Source organism: Sinohyriopsis cumingii, chromosome 5 (genome assembly GCF_028554795.1).
Source record: "Sinohyriopsis cumingii isolate HCF-2022 chromosome 5, ASM2855479v2, whole genome shotgun sequence".
NCBI classification, from domain to species: Eukaryota; Metazoa; Mollusca; class Bivalvia; order Unionida; family Unionidae; genus Sinohyriopsis; species Sinohyriopsis cumingii.
The window spans coordinates 103,921,266-103,949,175 of record NC_142965.1 but is presented as its reverse complement, the minus strand read 5'-3'; the positions used below and the strand labels follow the sequence as shown (position 1 = coordinate 103,949,175).

General features: G+C 37.9%; 1 long non-coding RNA gene across 1 annotated transcript; it reads right to left on the bottom strand.

The window, feature by feature from the left end:
• Positions 1–16,592: 16,592 nt before the first annotated feature.
• On the bottom strand, positions 16,593–19,675 carry LOC149799919 (uncharacterized). The gene is made up of 3 exons (XR_016420930.1): positions 18,599–19,675; positions 17,698–17,860; positions 16,593–17,470 (listed from the first exon to the last, which is right to left on the bottom strand). It is a non-coding gene; the product is annotated as an uncharacterized LOC149799919 (long non-coding RNA).
• Positions 19,676–27,910: the final 8,235 nt, after the last annotated feature.

The following is a 27,910-nucleotide window of genomic DNA, read 5'->3' as shown; positions in this document are numbered from 1 at the left end:
CCAGAGCCAGATCAGCAAATACTGGTATTCGCTTGAATCTCTCGATAGGTGCAATCAGAGATATGATCAAAGTAGGTGGTATTTTTCCTTTATTCGCCGCTATTCCAGGATTAATAGCTGCGGCGGCCCCCATGATTGCAAAGGCAGTAGGATTAGGTGCACTTGGTGGGATAGGTAACGTATTAGGAAAAAAGATCGTCGGAGGAAGATATCGCAAAAAAAAGGGAGGGATATTTCCGCTTCTTCCCCTTCTCACAAAATTATTACTGCCGCAACAAGGATCCGGCCTTTACCTAAGACGACCCCCATACGGATCCGGTCTAAGTCGAGCCTACCAGCCTCAAATTTAGATTTAATAAGTGAAGCAAAAAAAAAGAAAATAAAATTTTTCAGGGGCGTATTTATGCGAGATCAACTACCGGATAAACCAAATCCTACCGAGACAGGAATAATAAATCTTGATAAAAATTCCGGTCCTGGCACTCACTGGGTTGCTTACGCGATTAATCCTCGCGAAGTTATTTACTTCGACTCATATGGATTAGCACCGCCAAATGAATTTATCAAATATGTGTCAAAACTAAAACTTCCGGTTTGGTATTCAACACTTCCAACACAAACATTAGCAGATCCACCAATATGCGGCCCGGAGTCAATTAACGTCCTTGATGCAATTTCAAAATCATCTCGTCCTTTTCGCAAAATTTTATTTGAATATACCGTAGATAAATATCATGGTTGACATTTACGGTAGATCTCTCTTCAGAAAAGAAAAAAAAGACGCAGTCGACATCGATACATCAAAGTTTGCAACCAAGAGCGATATTAACAATCTTTTATCGCTGTCAGAAGTTGATCCTGGTGAAGTTGCTGTTTTTCAAAATACAGAAGGGCGATTACAAACTAGTAACGTTAAAATAACTGACATAATCAAGCGAGACGAATACCGCGATCACATTAGTCAATTTACTCGCCAATCGGAGATGGTATTAAAATCTGTTGCTGATATCGCCGATATTATAGCAAAGTTACCCCTGAAGGCCGATAAAGCATTACACGACGATCTTCAGGATAGAATGACAAAAAGACTTAACAGGTTAAATAACGACCTTAAAAAACTTGACGATGCTTTAGATAAATTTAGCAAAAAATTTGACGAGAATATAAAAACATCCAGTGATACTTCCTCCGTATCAGATCAAGCATCACATGACGATCTTAGCGAGAAAATAAAAAAAATCAACGAGGAAATTACTAATATTCTTGCCGAAATTAACGAAGTAAATATCTCGATGAGTCAGAAAATCGATAAAACATCAATCGACGATCTCAACAAAAAAATAAAAAAAATCAACGAGGAAATTACTAATATTCTTGCCAAAATTAACGAAGTAAATATCTCGATGGGTCAGAAACCATCGATCGACGATCTCAACAAAAAAATCAACGAGGAAATTATTAAACTCGGTAATGTTGTTGTTCCTGAATTTACCAAGGGGATTAACGTGATGCAAGGACAAATAAAATCCATCAACGATGAAATTAACGTGGTACGTGAATTAGCGCGTCAAAAGTTAGATACATCAACGTACGACGAAAAAATTCGAGATTTAAACACAAAACTTCTCGCTACAATAGCAAAGATTGACCAATCCGACGATAAAACTGGTCACGCCACTGACGTAAAGCAATTAGGTAGGGAAATTATCGAAACAACCACAAAAATTAACAATATCAACACAAAAATATCGTCAATGAACCTTGGAAGATTATCGCGAATTTCGATACCAGAGGAAGTAGAAACAAAAAATCTTACCTGCAGTGTGCCACTTGTGGTAGAGATACGAAAAGAGGCATGGTGGACACCCATGGATAATATATTTACATTTAACCCGCCAATTACGGGTATGTATCGAATATTCATTCAATCTTTGATAAATTTTAAGGTAATATCTAGCCGTAGCATCCACGAAAAAAATTTTAATTATATTATGCACAAAGGTCATGATAATATATTTATATTAGAACCACCAGATAGAACCAACATGGAAATTATTAATTATTCTGTAATTTTCGAATATTTAGCCGAAATATAGGCAGTAATCCCGTAATTGTTATCGTAGATTAATAAATGACCGCATCGGATTACCGATATAATCAGGCGCGATCATGGCAGGATTCGTTGCGAAAACAACTTGACGATTATCAAACAAAAATAAATAAATACCAGCGCAAATTAGTTATCATTGATGTTGCAGTGTACGCAGTATCTGCTGTGGTCGCTGGTGCAGGAATAATTCTATCCGCGGTAACAATGATAGCGCCAATCGTTGCAACAATAATAATCTCGTCAACAACAGCAATCGCGGGTGTTCTTAATATCATCGCGAAAAAAATATCTTCGTGCGCAAATGAAAAGTTATCTTTGTACAAAAATAAACTAACTAAAGTTAGTGACGCGTACTCGAAGTTATCATTGTTACTTTCTGAAAGTCTTAATGACGGTATTATATCCGATCTAGAATTTTCTTCAATGATCAGTATTTACTCGGAGATTGAACAAATGAATATTAATAATGTCCGAGTTAGCCCAGATCGTGACAAACACGACACCGCCGACAACAACGTTAATATCGCTAAGTTCAACGAAACCCGAGTTTAGTATTAATTTCTCAACACCAATTAACGTTAACGAAATTGCATTAACACAATTGCGTGTCTACAATAGCTGGCCTAATGTTAGATCGAAATCATTCGGTAATTTGATGCCAAATAATTCACTTGTTTTTGCAAATAAAAATAAACCCGATGGAACACCCGATTGGATCGTCGTTGGTATACCAACCGGTAGTTACGAAATTGATCAGCTGAATAATGAGTTTACCACTAGAATATCAAATTTAACCGGCGATGCTACTCCGGGAATAAAAATATCTGCACATGATCCAACACTATCGTCAATGATAGAAGTGAAATCACCGTACGTGGTAGATATTTACCAATCATCGATCAGGAATATATTAGGTTGGCCCGAGGTCGCACCTCTGATAAAACCAAAGAAATCGGATGTTATTATTCCAGGTTGGTATGATGAAACCCTTCCAGAACTACCGGAACCAAAAAAGGAAGATTTTACAACCGACGAAGGATGGTATGGAGATATCAAACACAAACCTTTGATCCACAGCGCCATCAATCTCATGAATAACCACAAATTTAACCTGGTAATGTTCGCTTTCACTTTTATTAACGAAAGAATTCTCTCATGGCTGCCTCTTCCTAAAATCCCCCCAGACGTGAAAATCTTCGACGCTACCCACATTAACAGGATAATAGCCCCCATAGACGGTATCTTGGTAAGAAGAACTCTAGACGAGTTTATTCAAGAACACGAATTACAATTAAATTTATTGCGAGGATCATTTCATGAATGCATCCTAAATAAATCTGGTTCATGTAGCGAAATTATAAAGCATGTGAAGATTTTAAATCAACTTGCGAATGATATTGAATATTATCATGATATGTTTATTCAGGCGATAGTCGACGATATATCAATTGCCGACTATGTTCTTCCTATTAGCAAATTCGAGTTGATCAAGAACTCGGGTGAGAAACAAAAATTCATGAGAGTATTTGAATTAACCGAGGAAACACTACCAAAATTTAAATTTCCTAATTCTGATTTTGATGCGATGAGAAAATCCGTCACTGATACCATCGATGATTTATTTCCGAAATTATATGCCGCATGGACCAAAAAAATACATTCAGAATTGATTCTTAAACACAATAACGATCCTGACAAAGGTGGACGACATATATCGCCGGGTATCGTTAATATAACGGAAGTTATCGCGATTTATCTTCACGCGGATGTTGTCGAGGGTAGCTACAACGTGGATTCGTCAGAATCAAATCAAGCTCATCAGGGTTTTATATTGTATTCATTTTCACCTAGCGCATCTCCTGGTTACTTGATAATCAAGGAACCAATGAATCCGTTTTACCTGCGATGTCATAATCGATTATTGACAAGAATAAATTTCAAACTAACGGATCAGAAAGGAAATTTACTTGATATACGAGGAGAAACTGTAAGTATCAATCTTTTGGTGAAATCGTGAGAATCTCTGATTCCCGATTTTTAAATCGCAAGTGAGATTTTCCAAATTTGTCTCCGTGGGAAAAATGGGCGAAAAAAATAAATAAAATCCAGGGAAATTTTCAAAATTAATCTTTTTTTTTTGTTTTGCGGAGATATTCAATTATTCTTCGTCACTCTCCGAATCAAATATTATTGGTACATAGGAGAATTTGATCCATGAATCAGCATCATAAGAAAATGTTGCGTTATATTTTCCTTCTGCCACAAATTGTACTGATCGTGGTTCAATAAAGAAATGTTTTGCTGCTGCACTCATCGATGTAAACGCGATTTCCTCACCTGTTGCCTGATTCACTGATTTAACAGTCCTCGAATAATTAGGAAATCCACGGTTATTACCAAATCTTGAATTTTCACTCTGGGTTACCGCGCGCAGATTGGAAAGTTTATTGTTAAGTTTATTACCGTCAATGTGGTCGATAACAAGTCTTCTCTCTATTGGTCCTTTGTAGCATTCGAATATAAATCTATGATTCGAATAACATTCTGTTCTTTCATTTCTTTTATGGACTGTAAATTTGAGATATCCCGAATTACAAATACTACCAACACGTTTCTTTGTTTTGATGTTTCTGACATTACCATCCTCAGATGCTTCGTAACCTTCGATGATGGGATGCGATTTATACTCGCATGTGATTTTCATTGTGGGAATCGCTGATTTCATTTCCATATATGATATTCTCTTTGTTTAAATCGAAATTTGCTTTGAAACGATTAATATAATCTTCTTCGCATTTTATTACCGAGGAGGATCTTTTCTCATAATATCTTCGTAATTCACGATATTTTTTTCCTCCACAAGAGAAACACAATCTTGTTTTTCCTCGAATACCAACTTGGCAAACTAAACATCGTTGTGGTCCTTTGTTGCCTCGTCGAATTTCGTATATGTGAGCACCACAGTATTCGCCTCTACAGGATTTGTTACATGATTTTGTTGATCCAACTGTTATCCATGAACATTGCTTCATTATATTTAGATATTTGTCTAAAATATAATAATGGATTTATTTGATCTTGATGAGGCAGAATATATCATTCCTGAAGTTGATAATGCGAAGAAGGAATTTTTTGATGATGGAGCGATTCATGTTTGGTCGACATGGAAAACTAACTTTGTTGATGCTACGATGAATTTGGAGCGAGCGAAAAAGATAATCGAACATATAAAAAACTCACACAAAGAAGAGAGATTTATTTTCGGAATAAAATTTATTGCACAAATGCCCGATGACATTTGGATTATTCGTGATAAACGAGATCCGGTACGCGGTGGTAAGAAAAATGTTGTTCTTGATAAAAATTCGAAACCAGGATTGCTGCTGGGGATTGATGGTCCTTATTATGCTAGGGCGTATCCTTCTAGTGCTGTTGTTTATGGAATTTATCGGCTGAATAATAATCCTGATGTGAAAAATCTACCTACGATGAGGGAATCTCCGATAATAAACTGCGTGGCTGAGCGAGTTATCGAACACATGAGGAATGCTCGTCGCGGATCTGGTCTGACTCAATTGAGATTGGATAAAATTAATTCATGGGCAAAGACAGTTACTGATGGCGCATCAATCGATGATGTTGCTGCGTTAAGTAAGAAACTTAAATTTCCTATTACGGTTAAAACACTATCGGGTGAAATATTATATTCATCGCCGTATAATTCTCGAGGAACACCAATCGAAATTGTTGATCATAATTCACATGCGTGGAGTCAGTCGGTAATGATATTTCCGCGAGATCGTGTTGTTAAGTTTTATCCCGTGGAATCTGGGAAAGATAGTTCCGATGCAATGTTTAGATATATCAAACTATTAGCCAAGTCCGATCCAATATCGATTTGGTTATTCTCGAGCGAAGAAAGATACGATCAATTTATCTTGCCACGCGGAGATATTTACCGAGATGAAATATTACATGAATCGATGAAAAATATCGCGGAGAAGTATTCGTCAAATCCAGATCAGTTACTGACAAATTGCTTTACTGTTCCGTCTGTTGCTGCTCACGCTGCTAGAGAAAGAAATTCGTGGAAACCTACAAGAAATGAATTTCTTAATGATATTCAACTTAGCTGTATCGAATACGGCCATGGAGGATTATGGAATACCAAGTATTATTTCGAAGATATGATTTCCGTTGATATGAGCGCGTGCTATCCTGGAAGTTTCCTTGGGTATGGCGATTGTGCAAATTACTTTGCTAAATTCGGTCATCCTACTAACGAGATGACGAGAGTGGCAATTAACGGACCGTTACCTGATTTTGTTATGACAGGATTCGCTTATGTTACTTCATTCGAACTTGCTGAAAATTTGCATAAAATTTGTTATATTTGGTTTGGTCGGCATTTATCTCAGCGAAGATGGGTCCCTACGGTATTGTTGAGATATATGTTGGATTCGTCGATGTTAATATCATTGACGGTAAGTGAAGCAATTATATCGTATAGAAAGCAGACCGAGGTGTGGTTGCCGACAGATTGTGAGAACGCGAAAGATATTGGAAGAAAAATAATTGGTAAATTTACTCAAGGAGGATCAGTTGATCATAAACATCGCCACGCTAGGTTATTTATCAATGATGCTGAGATGGATTTTATTATTGCCGATACAGTATCGCGTGGAATATTTTGCAATAGAGAAAATATTATTATTGATGGAACGAAATTAGGAACAGTGATTACTTATCTCGATGGAGAATCCGCGCAGTATACTCATTTAAGATCATCAATGCTCGCCTATGTGAGTATTAATTTGCTGTCAATGATAAATAAATTTTCTGATATCGCGGTAAGGGTTGCAACGGATTCATTTTATATCGATAAGAAATTCCAGTGCAGATTAGAAAATTTAATCACCGATGGTTCCTGGGGAACTTGGAGAATAAAAAACGAGGATATTCTAGATTATTGTGAGGACGCGGATGTAGAAGATTGCGATAAATTTCATAAAGATAAATGCGATGAAGTATCAACAGCAGTATCAGTGTTCGATCCAATTTCACGAAACAAATTTGTTTACCTAAATGGTCCTGGCGGTAGTGGTAAAACAACAAGAGCAATAAATTTATTTTCAAATTCTGATATGATCGTGTTAACTCCAACTCATAGATTAGCGCGAGAAATAAAACAACGTGGCGTTAATTCTTGTACTTATCATAGTTATTTCAAATATAGTGGTGGATTGTGGGATCCGGCTCGAATGGGAAATAAATATATCAACAAGATTATAATATTTGATGAAATTTGCACGGTAAATTTAGTTGTGTTAAAATCATTTCTAAGTTGGTTAGAAGAAAAAAATACTGCAGTAATAATGTGCGGCGATCATGGTCAACCTGATCCTATTGATGGTGAATCTCCTCACAGGTGGCTTAGAAATTTTGTAGATTATTATGAAGAAATTAACGCTGATTATAGATCTAATGATATTTTACTGACCGAGTTTAAAAAAATGATTCGATTGCAACCTAATAAATTTCAATGTGATGTGATGAGAAAAATAATTGACGAAACTTCGATGGATAATTTTCTAAATTTGTGGCGTCCAGATCATTTGATCGTTGCTAGCAGAAAAATTATTCGTGATAATATTCAAGAAATACTATTTAAGCTTCACTGTGAGAAATTTCCAACGTTGCAGGTGCCGTTGTGTTATAGGCCAACTGATACTAGGAAACAAAATATCAATGTTATTTTGCCATGTGGAGAAGAAAAAATATTAGTTTTGAATGATATTATTTTCGTTGATATTAATCTTGTCAATGATGCAATAAACGCAGAAAGATCGCCATGGAAACTCGGATACGCAGCAACGATACATTCATCACAAGGATTAACAGTAGATGGTCAAGTCTGGATTGTCGATGATAGAATTTCCTGGTCAAATTTAGTTTATCTGGCCGTGTCTCGAGTAAGAAAATTATCTCAGTTAGGTAGAATTAAATTTCACATTAACGACGATGGTGGTAATTGAGTATCCTTTGGTATTATTTGTAATTCCTCCTTGGTAAATCCGCGTTGTGGCGCTAGTGAATCTAGAAAATAAATCGCTGGCCTTCCTGATGATCTTGTTACAGCTGATATTTTATGTGTCGTAACACTCCAGTTTGGATCAGTTGCTCTTTTTCTGCCACCCTCGGCTTCTCCTTCCTTATACAAATACCTTACAATAACGCTACCTAGCACAGGTGGAATAGTAGAATCTCGCTTTAGTGGTATTTTTGTCTTTGTAATTGCAATTGCGGGTTTCATTGATATTGTTCGTGTTACTTCGTTATTTAGCGCATTAATCACGTGAGGTAATCTTGTTACCCAATCGCGAGATCGTTTATCTTGAATAAATTCTCTCGCGTACTGATATCCGAATAATCGTTCTGCAAGAGTTTTATTGAATCTCTCAACGATAGCTTGATTGTGATGAACACCTACAATACCGCGACGGATTTTAACATTATTCTTTTTCATCAGTGAAGTAACCGCGCCAAGAAATTCTCGACCTGGATCAACCTGGAGAAGCTTCGGCCATGTTAATGGAGATCGTGAATAAATTTCGCTAAACGCCTTAGCAATATCTGTTGCTGTTTTATTCGATAACGGTTCCGCTTCCTTGTATCTGCTAGCAATATCAACAACCGTCAACACGTATTTATATGTAACTCCGTCAACGGTATCGTAAGGAAGAAACATAAGATCAGCCTGATGGACTTCATTAGGGACGCTGACAGAGAAACTCGCATATGATATTTTCTTAGGCGGAGGAAGATAAATTTGCCAGACTGCTTGCCTCGATAGCCACGATTCAGCGACAGATTGCTTTACTTTTGCTGCCTTAGCAAGTTTGGCAATTGCTGATTTTCCTCGCCAAAATCCTCGCGGAGAATAATATATTTGCTCCATTATAAATTACCAGCACCTAGTACTAATTTACCTTTCATTGCTCCTTTTATCAACCAAGTTGCCAATTTCTCTTTGAAATTTTTATCAGGAATAGCATCTATTGCGTGAATTAATTTAATATCAGCAAGATGTCTTTGTTGTAAATCTCCGCTGCGATATGCAAGATCGTGATAGTAGCATGCGTTATCGATAGCGTTTACTGGATCCTCGCCAGGATTTGGTTGATTATTATCGTTAAGTCTTATATCTAGCCTTGTACCAGGTCCGCAGTAATTATATCCTGGTAGATGCTTCTCTCCGGGATATTTCGCCCAGGGAGCTCCAGGCAGATTTGTTAAGGAGGCAGCGATGTCTCCTCCGGTTCTACTTTTTTTTTTACAAATCTAAACTTAATTGTTCCACAAACCGCGCATTCTCCCTTGATTGCATTCCTGTTGTTGCGCGTAACGACTTCGATTGGATTTAGCGTAGCAGTTCGAGTGCGACACTTAACACAATATGAATCCATAATATTCTAATAACATGAATGTAATTGATTTTTCAGCCACAAAAAAACGCGAGCAAGTAAAGCACACCGAGGCATTACCAAATTCGATTAGAATGATAATTATTGGACCATCTGGTTCTGGAAAAACACAATTGTTACTAAATTTGATAATGAGATGGTTAAAATGGGATAAATTGTATTTGGTTGCGCCGTCCGTTGATGATCAGCGATGTTATAAAGTACTAAAGGAATTTAGCGATAAAACTGAGGATGGCACAATAGAATTTATAACGGATATCAATGAAACTCCATCAGTGGAAAGTTTAGACGGTGATACTAATAATCTTGTTGTTTTCGATGATGTGATGCTGGATAAGCAAACTAACCCAGCTAGGATATTCTCGCGTGGCCGACACAAGAACACCGATGTGATTTACGTGACACAGCGATATACGCAAATTCCAAAGGTGATTAGAGATAATTGTAATATTTTATCAGTTTTCAATGGAGTTGATACTCACACACTAAGAAATATCCATCAAACTTGGTGCAATGGCGACATGGATATAAATAAGTTTAAAAATTTCTTCAGTCACGCTCAGGCAACACCACACGGTTTTATCACGATTAATCTTCATGATCCGCGTAGTAGATATCGAATTGGTCTTGATCAAATTTACTCATAAAATTGCAGCCCAAATTTGCAATCACAAACAAATTTTACAATACCCCCCCCCCAAAAAAGCTGCCTTTTTTTTATGCCTGAAAATGCACTTTGGGTTGAAATTTTGCGGATTAATTTGCGTAGGAGGCGTTATTTTTGAAATCTGAGGCTTCTACGGAGAAATGTTTGGTGGGAGGGTTAAATTTATCTGAGCCAGGGGGTCTGTACAACTTCCCTGCTGCTCGGGGATACGAGCCATTATATTTATTTAATTTAGTTTTCAGTAAATGAATGGTAAATGAGAATCAAGGATGCAATAAAATGATTGAAAGAGACAGCTTGGTCATGGGAAGGGGCATTAAATTACAGCAAACGGACGTTTTGAAAACGGCTTTGACATTTCCAAGGTGACAGTGTGAAAAACGCGATAAAAAACAGAATTGTTTGCCACAGTGAGAAAATAATTTTGAAAATAGCTTCATCAATGTTGTTGAAATTCATCGTGGTATCAAATCCTACCGCCTACATTGTTTTAACGGATAAATAAAGAATGCCCGGGAACAAATGTCACCAAATAATATTCTGGTTTCCGACCAAGTTTCGAATAGTTCTCGAGGGAAATATGGGGCATACAGATAAAGAACAATAGCTCTCTTTATGACATTATGAAAGCCACATTACGTTTGTCCATAACCGTTCCGGTGGCCTAGTGGTTAGAGCGTCGGCCTCGGATGCGGGAGGTCGTAGGTTCGACACCCTGCCGAGTCGTACCAAAGACTTACACAAATGATACAAACAGCTGCCTCGCTAGGCGCTCAGCATTTAGAGGTTAGTGTTAGGACTGGTCGGCCTGGTGTCAGGATAATGTGACTGGGTGGGACATCATTCTACATATCTGTGGCATGATGCCCCAGTGCTAGACATCACTATAAACTGCCACGCTGCAGACATCGTAGCGATATGACTGAAAAATTGTTAAAGCTACGTTAAAAATTCCAAATCACACACACACACGCGCACGCGCGCACGTTTGACCTCTTATCAGTTCTTCATATTTCCAACAGTCGTCACGGGGACTTGACATAAATAAGCATCTTTAAATAATAGAGCAAACTAATCTTTACAAAGTCACTGGGAACAAATGTGAAGGACATTATATTTGTGTGTTTTATCCCTCTCTAAATGTACCAAAACTAATCAGCCCCATGACAATGCGACTAGCGTAGTTCTCATCAATGGGAACATGGGATATTGGTTGAGAACCACAGTCGGAGTCGGACAGGGATGGATGCTTCCTCCCATTCTCTTCAACATCTGCCTGGACAGAATCATGCCCCATGCTTTGGAAGACCACTAGGGCAGTGTTAGTGTCGAGGGCAGTGTTAGTGTTGGGGGCAGAACAATCACCAACATGCGCTTCGCTGATGGCATCGATGGCTTAGGAGGAGATGAACAAGAACTTTAAACCTTAGTGAACCGTCTCAACCAAGCATCACTGAAGTATGGGGTGGAGATCAGAGTTAAAACCCAAGATAATGACATACAACGCTAGTGGCATCCAAAAGGAAATAGGAGTGAATTGACAGAAGCAGGGTAGAGTGACAAGCTTTAAGTACATATGTGCTATCGCCTATAATGACGGTTCAAAACCTGTCCAGGATTGCGCAGACAACTGCTGTGCTGGCTAGACTGAAGCCGATTAGAAAGGAGAGCTACATTACGCGTGGGTCTAGAATCAAGCTTATGCGCTTCCTCGTTGTCCTCATTTTCCTGTATGCATATGACACATGGACCTTGACGGCAGAGCTAGAGAGAACAATGCATGCCTTAGAGACGTGATGTTATCGAAGGATCCTAAACATCTCATATTTAGATCACTCTTCTAATAAAGAGGTGCACTTTAAATTCAACGTGCTGGGTCGTTTTAATACTAATTGCAAATTCGGCAGTCGTGTGTAGAGCTTAAGGCAACTTTGAAAGTCGTGTGTACTTTAGAGCTTAAGGCAAATTTGACAGTCATGTGTACTTTAGAGCTTAAGGCAAATTTGACAGTCATGTGTACTTTAGAGCTTAAGGCAAATTTGACAGTCGTGTGTACTTTAGAGCTTAAGGCAAATTTGACAGTCACGTGTACTTTAGAGCTTAAGGCAAATTTGACAGTCACGTGTACTTTAGAGCTTAAGGCAAATTTGACAGTCACGTGTACTTTAGAGCTTAAAGCAAATTCGACAGTCGTGTGTACTTTAGAGCTTAAGGCAAATTCGACAGTGATGTGTACTTAGCTAAATACAATAGTTGATATGGACCAATGACAATTATGTCTTGTTCGAAACGTGGATAGTTTCTGCTGCAGTGATTATTAACGTTAAACATATTCTAATGAAGAGGTGCACATTAAAATTCAATGTGTAATTGGACCATGACAAAATCAACGGAAACTAAGATAGTATGGTCATGTCGCACGCTCATTTAACCTTTCAAGGACAGTCATCCGGGGTACAGTGCTAGGAAAGAGAAAACGAGGCAGACAGAAATAGTAAAGGAAAAAAAGAGAGAAAGAGGGGTACTGGACAATAATGTTTGGAAAATGTGGTGATGCCGTCCTTGATGAAGCCTCCGTCCGGTGGTGGTGCAGGTGAGGCCCTCGATGACTAGACGTTTGTGCGCTGTGTTTACAGAGATCAAGTTTCTGATATGACTGGATTGCTTTAATACTAATTGCAAATTCGATAGTCATGGGTATAGCTTAAGGCAAATTTGACAGTCGTGAGTACTTTAGAGCTTAAGGCAAATTTGACAGTCGTGTGTAGAGCTTAAGACAAATTCGACAGTCGTGTGTACGTTAGAGTTTAAGGCAAATTCGACAGTCGTGTGTACTTCAGAGCTTAAGGCAAATTTGACAGTCGTGTGTACTTTAGAGCTTAAGGCAAATTTGACAGTCGTGTGTAGAGCTTAAGACAAATTTGACAGTCGTGTGTACGTTAGAGTTTAAGGCAAATTCGACAGTCGTGTGTACTTTAGAGCTTAAGGCAAATTCGACAGTCGTGTGTACTTTAGAACTTAAGGCAAATTCGACAGTCATGTGTACTTTAGAGCTTAAGGCAAATTTGACAGTCGTGTGTACTTTAGAGCTTAAGGCAAATTCGACAGTCGTGAGTATTTTAGAGCTTAAGACAAATTCGACAGTCGTGTGTACGTTAGAGTTTAAGACAAATTCGACAGTCGTGTGTACGTTAGAGTTTAAGGCAAATTTGACAGTCATGTGTACTTTAGAGTTTAAGGCAAATTTGACAGTCGTGTGTACTTTAGAGCTTAAGGCAAATTCGACAATCGTTTGTAGAGTTTAAGGCAACTTCGACAGTCATGTGTACATTAGAGCTTAAGGCAAATTCGACAGTCGTGTGTAGAGCTTAAGACAAATTCGACAGTGATGTGTACTTAGCTAAATACAATAGTTGATATGGACTCATGACAATTATGTCTTATTCGAAACGTAGATAGTTTCTGGTGCAGTGATTATTAGCGTTGAAATATTCTAATTGTACTAATTATTGATATAAAATATATCTAATCGGATTATTCGGATACTAAATTTTCAGTCTGCATCACTAACAGTATCACAAAAATCACAACATGAGCAAGCGGCAGAAACTAAGTGGGGTAGATTATAGAAAGGGCATAAAATAATCGCAAAAACATGGGCATGTTTCGCTGCAGCTATTCGTCGATGTTTTGCTCCGACTACACCTGCAGTTAAAACTGCTGACAATCAGCCGGACAGCGCTGGCTGTTTAACTGTGTGATTCTGTTTGGGCTGTTCAGGTTCAAACAACATCATCAACACCGGACCTTGAGTATTTAGCTGACAACAATGATGGCATTTTGTCAGCAATATTATCAATGTCAAGGGAAAAGAAGGCGAATGAAGTCGGAATGAAACATTACCAAACGATGGCTCAGCTGACGGTGCCACAGCCATGTCAATGACGTCATCAGCAAACTTTTCTTCACTGCAATATCAGCAAGTTACACAGCAGCATTCAAATGAAGAAATATATGTAAATCAGGATTCTATCAATGCCGGTTTGATTGCTTTGTTATAAATCCTGCAAATGATGACGAAATGCATATTGCAAGTGCAAATCTTACTCTTCATTACGACTAAGTTGATGTTGATCGTCTGTAGCACGAAATCCAAAGTCTTTGCTATCAGATTCAGAGTTATGAGGAAATTACAGGCAAGAAGCTACAATCTGGGAAGCTTCGGAACTTTTACAATGGACTGTCAAATGGAGATACGTAGGATATCGTTCAATCCTTACCATTGCACTATGCCCTTTTTAATAACGTGTGTAAGCATAGCTAGCTGCGAGATTAGCCTTTCAGAACTCAAATTAATTAAGACATATTTAAGATCCACAATGAGCGAGGCACGGTTAAGCAACTTGGTAATGACGTCCATTGAAAGGGAGACGGCTGAAACAATTAACTTTGATGACGTCATTCGTGATTTTCCAGCTTTAAGAACCAGTAAAATTACGTTGTGATATGAACGACACAAGTCATACAACATTAGATATTTCTCTTCATTATATATAGATTTGAATTAAAATTTTGACAATTTCTAAATTCGGAATTAAAAACTTACAATGACACTGTGACATAGGCGATTAAAATGTTGTTAACACATTTTTCTTTGTCAATGATTAAGGGTTTCAAGTAACTAACAAGGGTATTGCTAAATAAAATAAGCGGAAGAGGGCGACATCTCGGAACTCCGCCCCTGGCGGAATTTTAGCTCTGTATGCCACTTACTCTCCAGAAATAATTCTTAATCCTGTAAGTCTTCACATTGAGCGTCCATGTGATGAGAAAAAAAAAGACACAATGCTTCTCGGCAAAGTCACCGTCCTTATACAGGAATTTACACGAGACCGCAATTTCCCACATCTGCATTTTTTGGTTCGATTTCGAACACGTCTGTCCCTATCGGACCAAATCATTGATTACCTGATAGGTTGTTGTTGTTGTGGGCTTAACGCCACTTTTCATCACATGATTATACATGGCGGCCAGCATAAAATGGTGGAGGAATACGCAAAGAAAACCCCCAAGTAAGAATCACCGACCCACGGGAAGCTACTGGCAAGCTTTCTCACATAACCAGATAGGTCGAGGCCGAGACTCGAACCCTTGTGAACAGAGGTAAGATGGCAGTTATCGGTAAATGTGATGTGATTCTCTATATGAATATAATGTAGAAACAAATTACGCTGAGTAGCTATTTTTCGAGAGTATCACAGACAACAGTTGGTACAGTGTTAGCTGCCAAGTGTATTTCAACACTTTTATTATGATATTATACACGTATGAACTTTCCTTTATCTTCATAACACCATTCGTAGTGAGAGAACACTATTGTGCAGTGTTATCGAAGATCTTTGGGTTCCTTTATGACGTTACTTGTATGGGTTTTCACAAGGCTGAAAGCGAGGGACATAAATTCTACACAGTCTACTGATCAAAGACAAATGCTGCAGCTGTAAAACATTAACATTATTGTTCGTTGTAATTTGGTTGTTTGAGCTACACTTACTCCTCGTCTCATGCTTCGACAAGTTAAATCTGAGCTGTAATTTTCCGAATGTATCTCGGACAACATATTGTTTGGACTGATTCGGTCGTGGACATCAAACCACACCCTCACCTTAACCACTGTGCCACCTCTATGCTTGTTTCCACGCAAAAAAAAAAAATTAACATTAAAGATTCAAACTAGATTTGAGCATTTCGATAATCCGATAATCCCTTAGGCCTGGAGACATCACCAGAAACTAGCAATAAATAAGTTTATGTAACTGAGATGCCGAGCACTACGACACACTAGCGCGTTAATATACTTTGAAAAGACGGTAGAGTGGTACAAGTAATAAACTGAAGTTGTCGGTACAATTATGGCTAAGGAAGGGCATTACATTAATAATTGGTTTTGTTTATTAAACGGGGAGGTGCGTGGGTTAATTTTAATAGTTTTTAACATAATATTTTATTGCACTCTAACTATTGAGGATTATACAACGTGTACTAAAATCAGAATTCGGTCAAAGTTACATATTAAAAGTGCATGCTGCCTTTCAAGACAAATGTAAGTTATTGAAATATATTCAAGAAAGTATCTTCGCATGACATGATACTCCACTCCAGAGCTAGGGGTGGAAGCCAGTTTGGCAGTAAGTAGTAGTCTGATTGAAAGCAATTTTACACTCTTCCGTATCAGACTACGTCATTCAAGTAAGAAGTTTACATACAGTCCATACCACCCACCCACTCAATGTTACACTGGATTAAAAGAACACATTATGAATCAGAGATGTTGTTTATTGTTCTTCAGAAAAGGATATAATATTTTGTCCAAGGGAATATCAGATTCTGTTTCAAACGTATTCGTATTTTGCATCAGGTTGTCGACTGGACACTAAAACTCGTAATATTATCCTGTTTATAAAGGTAAGCAGGTTGACTTGCCTGAAACATAACACATGTATATTCAATGTAAATGGGATAATATATCTGTCTGAAACATCGCTCATACATTCAATGTAAGTGGAGAAATTTATCTGTCTGAAACATCGCTCATACATTCAATGTAAATGGCATAATTTATGTGTCTGAAACATCGTTCATACATTCAATGCAAATGGGACAATTTTAAGAAAAGATGGCGATTCTGCAAGAATGCACTGAATAAGACGACACTGATGTTATACCGTTTTTATTCTCTCTCTCTCTCTCTCTCTCTCTCTCTGCTTCCTTAACGATACAACATTACTTGTGCCTTAAATAAGACAAATAATGAGAAATTATGAAACCATCTGTCAGTAATTTTCGTATATCCATACTTACTGGTGTACCACTATGTTGCATATATTTTTGTAAGGCTGTGCTCGCAGATGTACCATCATGTTATATGTATTTGTCACGTGACGATCCCTGAGCTATTCGACCTTGTCATGGCAAGTTAGGGGAATGTTTTGTTTTTAAAGATAACGTGGAATTGTCGAATACAGTCTCATGTCTACATGCATGTCATATTACTTCACACTGCAGCAACACATTCAGTCTTTCTTCTTTTTTTAGGCCAGTGCATATCGTAAACTCTTTGTCAGACGTGGGATGATGCTCTGAGATCTCCCACTCCTTACGGTGTTTTGTTATCGTTATCTGGGAGACGATCGTCCACGGTGTGATCACCTGGATCGAGTAAACAGAGATATATAATAGAACAGCACAAGCTCCGTATGTAAAATATAACAATTTGATCAATTACATAAAAAGGTGAAATTGAACATGATATGAGAATGATTCACTTTCTCCTAGAAACAGTTAAAACATGTATGCGAAATTCAAATAGCCGTTCTGTTATACTGATAAAACAAATTTCATTATATAATCGTGTGAGTGATCGAATTCAGCATCACCTGGTTGATTTTGGTCTTTTCCAAATCACTGGTGGTGTTAGGTCGGCGTTGTCGTATTTCTTTTCCATCTCTCTTTTCCTCTTGCCTCTCTTCTGGTCACCAACCGTCTTGGTTGTAGACTGTGCACTTTTCCACTTTGCAGTACAAGTATGGAGCTACTTTCCTTCAAACAAAATGCAATACACAACCTAAATATATGTCAGGTTTTTTATTCTCCTGGGATCAAACGATAATCCCACTCTATTTACATCAGATATCGCCTATCTTAATTCAAGAGAACTAAGCAATGATCAGTTAGCAACCTAGTACACACTCACTACTCTATTTCTTTAAATTAATGTATTGTCTAGATGCTCCTCGCATTTCTAACTGGTACAATGACATAATTAGACCTCTTAGATAAACCATCACATCCGCTGTGGCTAAAAATTACGAGCCGAATGACACACTTTCCTAATGCTAGCACCATCGATCCTCGGTTGAAAAGAATTCACAACTTAATAACACAAATTACTTTACGGAGTCCACTCCATGTCCTAACTACGTTAATTTGCTGTTTAGCGAAATATTTACATAGATATAGCAAAATCAATGTTTAGCATATTTGATACATATCATTTAAGACATAATTAATTCCATCGATACGTATCAGAGCAATGCATGAAATTTCTACGTTACATTGTTTATATTACATACAAAACCACTAAGTCCGAACCTATTCATATGAATGACTATTGTATGACATTCTTACGATATATGAATCATATAACATTCAAGACCATGTATACACGATTAACTTCTGAATTCAAAGAAAAATATAAGTATGAATTTTAAACGAATAAATTCAACAAATAAATACAATCTTATATCAATGAACATATTGTATGTAATTGAGACTAACCTTGTGCTTTACTGAAACTAGCTTGTCCTATGCATCTGAATCTGTCTTCTTTCCGACACACGTTCCTTGGACAATCTTACAATAAATTATGTTATTTCCTGGTTTTAAAATTATTGCTATCCTTATAACTTAGACAGGCTAATTTCTAGAGGGAGATTAATCTAAACCCTTGAATTTCTTGTGAGAACACACACCCTCGTTTAGCTTAGCTAATCAGATTTCCTTTCTCTAACCGCCAACAAATTTTAACAGTCCCATCCAAATCCGAATATTTCTATCTAGTTCGCCTTTATTAGTAACTATTCTGGAAAATATGTTATGACACCTGTTTCAAATGGCCCAAAATGTGTAATCTTGTTTGTCTCAACTCTATCGTTCGCCGGTATATGACCTTACACAGACATATCTGCCAGACCGTTATTGAGCTGACTTTAGTTAAAATTTAATTCACGCCCCAAACAGAGCAGATTCAGATCCTCGCAGTAAGCAATTATTTTGAATTTAGTGCATACTTCAAACTGAACAGTTACGTTTCACGCTGACCACGACAGAATGTACTGCTAGATTAACTCTTCAAACATTTTCACCATTAAAATGTTATTTGTGTAAACTTTCTAGATCTTGTTATTTGGCGCACAATTCCTAGTCTGGATCGGACAAGTCTTTCCACGTGACATCTGGCTTAGTACTGATTATCCACTATGTATTCGTGGAGCACCAGTTTTTGTTGGAATAGCTTCAGATTCATAATCCAAGGGTCGCGTGTTTGATACCCTTCCAAGTCGACTGCCTCGGTGTGTCTTTTGGAAAGGCACGTAGCTGCCATAAGATATCCAATCAAATCACTTAGTTCCCATATGATATCCAATCAGGTCACTTGATTCCCATATGATATCCAATCAAATTACTTAGTTCCCATATGATATCCAATACAATAATGCGCTGAAAGTGTCGTTTAGAAAAGACCAATAAGCAAACCAGCTTTCGTTAATTTCTCACTAAGCTGCAATGGGATTTAAATAACAAACGTACGATGTCTTTACCATTCTGTCAGTGGTAAATCCACAAATTTTTACTTCCGACCAGAAAATGTTTATTTTTTTTAAGTTTGTTTTAAAAAAATCTAAATTTATAGCAATTTTGCCCACTAGCATAAACGAACTTACATTATTTCTCAATAGCATGTGATAAATATAGTGCAACCTTCTTGTTCGCAAGCAAATGTATTTGAAGAGAACGACCGTAAAGCGAAAAAGACTGTTTTGATATGAGTAACGAATGTGATATGATATTTTAGTGGTGGGTGGGTAAATTTCATGAAATTGCTCAAGTGCCTCTTACCGCCCTAATCCGGCCTTGCATCTAGGCAATTGAATTTAAAGAGGTTAAATGACATGATATAAGTCGTGCTTCAGTAATTTAAAACTACAATGCTTCTGAATCACGTGTCTTGTCAAGGGATTTTGTAGTTAGCTACGCCTCGATATTACACAGCGAGTGTTCATTTAATCATTAGTCGGGTATTCCGTATTTGTGTCAATGTAGAAAAGGATGTATTGATGACGTGTACATGGACGACAGTCGAATGGATCGGGCTGGTTGCATGAATATATTTACACGTGCAGCAATTCGCATGTACCCGAATGCCTTTTGAAATCAATTATAGCATATCTGAATAAATTAATTGCATTTATTACACAGCGGAGGACATTGTTATTTTAGAGGAAACGTGTTTGCTAGTTAATTTGAAACGGGTGATATTGATTCTTTGAAGCGCAGTTCTAAGACCTGGCCCCTCTCATAAAGTCTGATATTAAACGTTCATTTTAGTATTCTATGAAATGTTCAAATATAAAAGTTTGATATTATTTCCACACATATGACATGTAATGTACATACGTATTTTGATTCATTATCTTTTGTGTTACTTTCATATTGGGTTAACTCAGGTATTTTTGTTTTCTACTGTTTGTAAAATATAATACTTATTGACCCTGTCTGCAATGTTTAGTTATAAACAAATTAAGAATTAAAACAAGAAAAACAACCCAAAAACAAAATAAAACAAAACAACAAAAGCAAGAACAAGAAAAATATAACGCTGGACTACAGTCTTAACAAAATGGGAACACTTCCATGACGGGTAATTTGCTACACGTTGTCATCTGACCTCTGTACGCGTGAGTTCGAGTCTAGGCTCGAACAACGTGGGTGTATGAAAAAGCTAGACAGCAGCTTCCTATGGGTGTGTAGTTCTTCCCGGGGTCTTTAACCACCAAATGTATTAGCCTCCACGTATAGCTAGCTGATCGTGTGCTGAAAAATGGCGCCATATCCCATAAAAAGTCAAATGTCGTCTGATAGCTGTCTCTGTTTATGACCCACGGGTATTTAAAGTAGGTATTCACCTTGTCTCTCAGACGTGGACAGATATTATAGAGGTTAAAACGAACAGTCGTTCTCCTACCATCTAACATATTGAATGATAAAATAAAGTTCAGCTAAGCGACAGCTGTCAGTTGGAGTACATCTGATTTTATACATACCAATTTTATAAACCCGTTGCATATTTTATAATATAAAGTACTCATTTGTGTTGTCACACGTGGAGAACGACAGGCAGGCTAAATGCACGTATTTATATACTCGATGAGTAAGTTAAGATATTTTCAATCCACTGATGGCCACACTTTGTAATTGTAGTCATTCATTGCTCATAATATATGCAGCAATGGTAATCCAAAATTCTTTATGGGCACTAACTTCAATGTCCCTCCAATAAAACATTAGCTGCGCCAATGACACTGTCGCCATATCATTCTTTGTATACCGAAGAAAGATTAGATAAGTTTTTATTTCCAACATAAATTAATAATTTCTAATTTATTCACAGATAAAGGATTATTTTACTGCGGAGAATAAAGTTGTTAATTCACGTGAAATGAGTGCATATTTATATCGGTATTCATGTTGTGTGTGTGTACGCGTGTGTGTGTGTGTGTACGTAAATGTGTGTACGTGTGTTTGTGTTTGTGTGTGTGTGTGTGTGTGTGTGTGTGTGTGACGGAAGAGGAGAGAGTAAAATGCCTGAGTTCACCGTAAAACATTTTGTATATAAATTGATCAGTTGACTGCTCAAGCTATCAGATATGAGTCACTTGTTCGTATAATCGAAATATACACAAATGACTTCCGAAATATACACAAATGACGTGTGCATGTGCAGATTACTAATACAATGGAAATGACTCATCGGCACACGGTATTCGGGGTCAATGTTCTGAGCTTTTAAATCTAGTTTAGGTTTTACAGTAAATATTTTTCTAGAGACCTCGTCATAGGTAAATAATATATATGCATACATATATATTTAGGTTTCTGTTTTAATACAAATCCGCTCCCCTCACGTACAGCTGAGATTGGCATGAATGTTATACACAGACCATGTTTACATACTTGATTTAAATTTGCCGAAAGAGAGCCCCACACCCACTACACGCATTTCCAAACTGCATTTAATCACTAAAACAAACCTTAAACTGAAATTTATTATCACAGGTAAAGTAGTCAGCAAGTATCATCTGAAATCTCCAAATGCATGGAAGTTGGTCAAGTTTAATCTCCATTGTGCGTGAACAAAATCATTTAGGCCTATACGTTGTGAAATAGACTAGACGGCGACTTCCTTCTTGAGTATCCAGTAACCTAGGAACAATACGTTGGTATCTTTTATTTTTCCTTTTATTTTTACCTGTTAATATCAATTTATTTATGTGAAAGTAATTTTATTATTAATTTTTTATATGAAAAAACTGGTATATATCACACAAGGGACATTTGTATTAATTTCATAACGTCAAGCCGTAGACATCATTTGCCACACTACTAGCCTCGGTAACCCAGTGATTAGCGTGCCGGACTCACAACCGAAAGGGTGCGGGTTCGAAACCTATCATCAGACCAGCCTGTGTCAGCTACCGCTGTGTCTTTGGACTTGGCACTTTATTCCAGACAATTGCCCTGGAACTAAATAACCAACATGTGTCGACGTGCCGTAAATCACCAAACTAAACCAAACAACATAACAAAGAGCAATGCCATAAACCAACGTCATGGTGATTTAATGTAGGTCATTAATATTAAGCGATACATAGCAATACCATATATATACGTTGTAGAGTGATTTAATACCCTTGATATCAAGCGATATATCGAATCTCAAAACAGGTAGTCATGTAACATGAAATTTGTAAAGGTTGTTGAATAATACGATAAAACACTGGCTACAAGTAGCAATGGCACGTACTATTATTAAACTCGTTTCCTAAATAATTACATCACATGAACACACGTGAGGTCCATTATATATATATATATATATATATATATATATATATATATATATATATATATATATATATATATATATATATATATATATATATATATATATATATATATATATATATATATATATATATATATATATATATATATATATATATATAGCCAGATCATATTTACAGGTTATCACGAGTTATTATTCTTCAGCTCACCATGCACCCGTGTAACCCTGTTACTTGGATGTAACTCTCAGTGGAACGACATACATTTAAATCATACGTGTCGTAACGCCATTTCGCATGTCGACTGTTCGCACAGTTCATTTCCATTTATCGTGAAATTTTGTCGAAATGATCAGTAATTTTAACCAAACCTTTCGCAAACAAAAACAAGAAAGTCGTTTATTTAATGTGATCTCTAAATGAATCAAAACACGAGAATGAAAATTTATTACAAGAAATAAAAGACCCTTCCTTTGCCCACCAGTAGCGTGGAAGCAGAAAGTTTGGTTCAGCATATCACACCTCGGTCATGGCAAGCTACAAGACTAATACCTTTTTTCATGCTGTACCTTATTTTTTATTTTGGGTACACGATACACATCAATAAAAAATAAACAAAAAAAAAACAACAAAAAATCAAGGCAGCATTTTTTGTCCAAACTGAGACTTCCGGTGCGTTCTTGCCCTCTTGAAACGTGCCTCCAACAACATTTGGTGACAAACAAAAGCGAGAAATATTTAATTAGAGAGATTCCGGATTATGACATGCTACCATTTCAATTCGTGCCTCACCTGGGTACAAACACGTGCGCGTGTCTGCTGCCAATAGGTTAGACAGCGCTTTGTAGGCAGAGATGTATAAACAATTATTGCTCAATATAAATATCTGGACACAAATACGCATACGGAACCTTGGTTGCTGAAAAACGCAGTAGCGATACAATAGTTGATCAGCAAATATGCAGCCACTGCAAGGACGGCCAAAATGGCAGCAAGCTGCACCGCATAAAACAAAAACGAAGCTAGGGAAGTCCGCGATTAGGCGCAGCTTAGAAACGCAATCATCAAGCTGCTATTAGCAGTCATATAACCAAAGCTAGCAGTAGCCGGCACCGCGAATCTCTACTACTCACCAACAAATGGAATTTAAAGGTCGCACCACTTTCATCAAACTTTGCCCACACTGACAGAAAACTGATTTCCCGGTTGTCATTTTACAAGTGACGACAAATGGCTACATTCATAGACATTTTTCAATTTAGAGACTGTTTGCAAGTGTGACATACGACCGTGTCATATCACAATGAGCATACGCAGCGATAAAAGCGACAGCAATGTGCCAAAGATTGAGCGAATAAACGTTCTATTCCGAGAGGGACACACCACCGTGAGCGAATACAACGATATGTTGAAATCTCAACTTCCACCAATCAAAGCGTCACAACGTCAGAGCCGGTATCACATCTCCGACAAGGACTATGTCCGCGCCAAGCTGGTATGGTTAACCTTTGGCTGTAACACTATGAGTGACTATCACGACCTCTACATGCCAATGGTGCGCTCATCATTGCTAACGTCTTTGAAAACATTCGCGAGACCTCGCTTAAGCACTAGAGAAAAGACCTACTCCATTACTACTACCCCTCGGCATAAGCTGGTACTCTTGTTCAAAACCACAGATACTCAGCTGGAGCTACTCAAAGACATCGATAAGCACATCGAGCGAGAACTTCGCGGCGATATCTCAATATTCTCAAAGAGCTTTGTCAAGGCCATCAACTTCAAATGACCAAAGAGTGTTACGTCGATCGTTACGGGAAGCACCTCTAACAACGCCTTATTGAATAGGTAGTCAAGGTCCACATAGTGCTAGGGTTCGACCAAAACTACTGGATAACTCCCTACATCCAAAGGAACACGGACATGAAAGCCGAGGCCACCAACAAGACTGACAAGCACAACTTCAAGCTGCCGAATAACTCGCAAAACCATAATCAATCTGCAGAACCTCGTCGACAATCAGGACGGCTTTTTTGTACACTTATAGGTGTCCACTTTAATGTCCATGTCTGAGGGCATCAAATAAAGGATGCCGCAAACGTACTACAACATGCTTCTGGCCTAACCTAGTACCTACTTATACTTGCAGATGGATTGTGGCACAGCATACAAGTTGATATCTTGACCGCCATATTCTCTATAAAATGCTTTTGCATTTCAAAGGCCACACCTACCCCAATGATGGATGTCCTTTTTTGTGTTAGCGCGCCGATGATGGTCCACGCGTATATTCCGACGCTCTATGCTGGCTGCAGCTCACGATGAAGACCCCCAACCGTTGTTGCCGCCCCGTATTAGCTACGAGCTGGTCAAGGGTAATCTTGTATTGACGGAGCTGGAAATCCATGACTGCAATGGCCTGGTAGACCCTGCCATAGGATGGGGAGTAAAGGTACTTCATACTGTGTCCGCCAAAGGGGAAACCTTGTTTTGCCAGTCGGTTTTGGTGGTAGTGCTGACCACAAACGGCATATGCGAGCGTAGGGCTCTATGCTGATATCGACGTCAATCGCCTTCCAGCATATTTGTTGGGTCATCGGCTACATCATTGGAACGATGATCTTTTGCACATGGTAGAAGCCATAGAACTTCTATATGCTGCGGGTCATGGTGGTAGGCTGTTCAACTGAAGGTGAACACCTGCGCTGATTCCGCGGCCCATCGTGACGAATCTGACGGTGAAGTTGACCAGGTTTATTCAGTACCGCATAATTAAGCCAGTGCCCTCCACTATTGCTGGGCGACCACAATGCTGGTGTCTTTGAGGATGTAGCCTTAAAACACGCCCTTAAAGAAGGCCCTGAATTCAGCTGTGTCTGATACGTGCATTTCCAGGTGTCCCAGGATTTCGCTAATGATCCCCTTTTGGCGTTGTTGTAGTGCAGGGCGACCCCCGCTTCGTACTTTGCGTCACAGGTCCTATGAAGGTAACATACTCCAAAGAGAGGATCTATCAATGAATGTATATAAAAAATACAAACCCGGGGTCTCTGTCACCATCTCAGATGCGACTAACCTCGAGCTCGAGGATAAACCGGAAGTTATATATCCACTCGATGGTGAGTTGATTCCAACCCCTCGTGAATTATGACTTGCACTAAACTATCACACATTAGAAAGATGTATTCGTTTGAAAATTATGAACAATACATATTAAAATGCTTTTCTTGTTCATTGGTTTCGATTTTTTGTTTGTGTATTATGTTCATATGAGCGAGACTCGCAATAAATTGTTGGCTGCGAGGGATGGGATATGCTCTGTTAGGGGCAAGAATTGAATTTTAATTATAGTCCGTTCAATAACGGTCCGACATATATGTCAATATAAGGTTAAGTGTAGAGAATGACAGGGTTGAGACAAACCAGATCAAACATTTTGGAAATCTTGAGATATGTGAAACAAGTGTCATACACTTATATTTTCCAGAATAGCTATTAATGAAGGCGGAATAGAGAGAATTATTCTGACTTCGTTGAGAATGTTACAATTTTTGAAGTTAAAGAAAGTAATCCTGATTGGCTAAGCTAAACGAAGGGATTTGTTTCCCAGCCGGAATTCAAGGTTTTAAAGTAATCTTCCTCGCGATGTTAGTCAGTCTGAGTTTTTCTGCCGAGAGAGGAAGCTGGCTCCGAGATCAGAAAATGTACTCTTCTCATTAAATAAATCATCCAACGGACATGGGGTCTGGAAATGTGAGAGACCCAAAACCAAAGAAGAGACAGAGGTAATTCTCTGGTGATAGGCCAGCATGGGCTCGGGAAGGCAAAAAGGTATTGTCTCAAGTGCGTACAATACGTTCGTTGATATAAGTCAATAGTTATGGATTGAATTTATTCGTTTTAATTTCATACTTTAATTTTTTCACGAGTTCAGAAATGATCGTGCTTTAGTGGTTTGGAATGTTATATGATTCATATATTGTAAGAATGTCATACAATATTTCGTTGGTATGAATGAGTTCGGATATAATGGTTTTGTATGTAATATAAATCATGTATCGTAGGAATTTCATCTATTTCTTCTGAAACGAGTTGTGAGAAGTAAATTAACTGTATGCTGAGAATTGACTTTACTATGTCTGGAAATGCATGTCAATGAATCGCTAATTAGCAAAACAACGTAGTTAGGACAAAGCGTGGAGTCCATTAATTAATTGCGTAATTAAATTGTAGTTCTTTCCAACTGAGAACCGATGGTTTTAGCATTAGGAACGTGTCAACTAACAGTTCAGCTGGTAATTTATAGCCTGGGCGGGGTGTAATTGTTATCAAAGAGATCGAATTATGTGATGTTCCTGTGGAATGCGAGTTGCCGTTAAGAAGACATTAATTTATGATGGTTAATTGTGTGAATCAGTATCTGGTTTCGAACTGAATATATTAGCTTAGTTCTGGTGAACTGAGATAAGACAATATCAGACGTAAAAGAGAGGCAATATTGTTGATTCCAGGAGAAGGAAAACCCGGCACGTATTTAGGTCGGGTACTATATTTTCATTTGAAGAAGAAGAAAAAACTCCATACCTATATTGCATAGTGTGAAAGAGTGCAGTCTACAACCAAGACGGTTGATGACCAGAAGAGGCAAGAGAGAGAGAGAGAGAGAGAGAGAGAGAGAGAGAGAGAGAGAGAGAGAGAAGAAATAAGGAAACGCTGGCACATCATCAACAGAGATTTTTAAAAAGACCGGAAGCAACCAGGGATGCTGACATGTTGGCAATTAGTAGCTCGATTGTGTCATAACATTTATTAACTCGGTATAACAGAACGGCTACTGAATTTTACATAAATTTGTAACTGTATTCCTAAGAGAAAGTCAGTCATTCAAATGTCAAGTTGAGTTTCATTTTTTAAAATGTAATTGATTCAATTATTAAATGTTACTTACGGCGGTTTGTGTTGTTCT